Raw genomic sequence first — 2,657 nt, forward strand, 5'->3', positions numbered from 1 at the left:
TTGCAAATACCGTTATTTTTGCAGTGGTGATCTCTGACAAACTGCTTAAATTTGTTTCAGACGGAACCAACATGACTGCTGTTTATTAAGTTTATTAAGATGTCTTTTCAGGAAAAATTGAATTGACTTAAAAAAAAATCTTGGTATAATAAAAATGAGATATACAACATCGTATTTGAAAAATTTGTTGAATGAAAACGGCGTTAGTAAAACAGCAGATGATTTAAAAACGTTGATGATGCTTGCGGTTGAAAATAATTTGATCAGTAAAGATGAGATTTTAGAAAGAGCAAAAGAAAAAAAAGTAAAGCCTCCTCCAAAAGAAAAAAAACCTGTTGATCCAAAATGGGAATGGCTTAGTTTAGTTAAGAAAAAACCCATCACTGTGAGAATAACCAACATTGAAACGGGTGAGGTGACTGAATACAAGTCTCTTTACAAAGCGATGGCAGGGACTGGACGTGGATGGAGATATTTAGAGCGTCGAGATGGAAAGGTGGATAATGGAATCAAGATTGAATTTTTAAATTCTGAAAAGCTTGAAAAACGTAAAAAGCAGCAAAATTGATTTTTTAACTTTTAACATGTTAAAAAATTGACTTAAATAAAATTCTTGGCATAAATAAAAAGATGGAGAGGAAGTATGTGATTGAATTTGATACCATGGGTCGTGCGCATCTGTTTGATGAAGAAAAAGAAATTCATGTGGCTGGATACGAATTTACTGCACATGACGAGTGGGGAAGAAAGTATACGATTAGATTTGATGAAATGGGTCAAGCACATGTATACGACTCAATAAGCGAAATTTTTGCCAATTATCTTGTTTCATAAATTTTTAATTCTCCCGCGAAAAGAATTAAAAAACGGTAAAAACTTTTCGAAGAAGAAAATATGCTGAAAGTGTGCCAAGATTTAAAAAAAATTGAATTGACTTAAAGAAAATCTTAGTATAATAAAAATGAGTATCTATTCTTCAAAACCAGAATTAATTGCTAAAGAGCGGAAACTTGAATGCATCGAAAAAAATTTTATTTCCCTTAATAAAATGGGTGATAAAACTGATGCTAAAAAGCAAAAAGCAAAAACTACCGCCAAAGAGCGAAAAATTGAAAGTGACATAAAGAAAAATCTTTCCGTAATAAAAATGGAAAGTAAAACTGTGAAAGAATTAAAAGAAATTGCTAAAGGGCAAAAAATAAAAGGGTACTCTAAAATGAGAAAGGGAGAACTTATAATGGCTTTACAGCCTCCTAGAGTTGTCTCTGCTCCTGCTGCTTTTCGTAGACGAACGACTGAGGCAAGACCGTTGTCTGTTAATGTAAGACCTACCGTGGTGAGGTTTGTTCGACCAACTGTAAAACTTTCTGTAAAGCCGGTAAAAGTTTCAATAAAACCGACAAAAGTAAGGCTTGCTGTTGGTTCTGAAAGGCCTGTGCCTGTCCCAAGACCGGTTCCAGCACCTAGACCTGTGCCTGTTCCAAGACCAAGGTCTGACGACTTGATTTCATTCGAACCTTCTACTCTCTTGCAAAATCGGGTGACTGGAGATGAACCCTCTATTCTTAACACACCGGTTATAGATTCAACAAACGTTATTACACCTAGACCGGTTCCAGCACCAAGACCTTTATTTTCAAGTCTGACGGCAGCTACAAAAAGTGTGGCATCCTATGTTAAAACTAAGTTTAATGATATTAAAGAATGGGTAGAACCCTAGGTTCCTGAAGTAGTCAAGAATCAGGTAAGCAAATCAGTAGAACAAATCAATAAAAAAATAAAGTCTATCAAATCACTTGTATTAAGAACAGAGTATAAACAACCCGTGCCAATTATAGTACAGCCTGTGCCAAAGCCAATTATAGTAAAGTTTAAAATGACTGAACATTCGGCAGAGAGTTCTGTGAGACAATTTTCTTACACACCTTCTTCTCGATACCAAGACATTGCATCCTTTTTTAATTTGGTAAGAGAGTCTAGCATTCAAACCATGGAAGGGGAAAGAAACACCAGAGTAAGAATTATTTTAACGTGTAAAATGAAATCTGTAAGCATCATGACTGGTGAAGAAGTGACTCGGGAAGCAAGCTTTTCATCAAGATCAGAGATTATTCTAGCAGCTACAAATGTAAGAGAGTTAATGAGCGAAATGGAAGAGAAAGTCTTGGAAAGTAGTGTTAAATACAATGCTTTAGGATCTAATTGCACTATATCTAAGATTTTAAGAATGGATATTAACTTTACTGATTATGAACCTCTCAGCGGTGCTTCCTACATGGAGCTGTCTAAAGAGCTGAAAGACAAAAAGGCGATCATCAACATGGAAAACGAGGACGATCAATGCTTTAAATGGTCAGTCGCTCGAGCGTTGAATCTGAAAAATAAAAACAACGAAAGAATCGAAATATGGAAAGAGCTAAGGTTTATTGACAGCTACAGGTTCATGGGTTTCAAGTTAGAAGATCTAGCTAAAAATCTAAACAACGACCAATGCAAAAACGTTGCTCAATATTACTCTGGAGAAAAGTTTGATTTATTAAGAAAAAAAGGCGTTTACCCTTACGAATGGGTGGACTCGATTGAAAAGTTCTCCGAAACGCAATTACCTCCTATTGAAGCATTCTATTCCCAACTGAATGATGAGGAAATAAGCTGTG

This window comes from Hydra viridissima, unplaced genomic scaffold (assembly GCF_058129835.1).
Source record: "Hydra viridissima isolate aposymbiotic clone 2 unplaced genomic scaffold, HvirCarnegie_v1 scaffold_9, whole genome shotgun sequence".
NCBI lineage: Eukaryota > Metazoa > Cnidaria > Hydrozoa > Anthoathecata > Hydridae > Hydra > Hydra viridissima.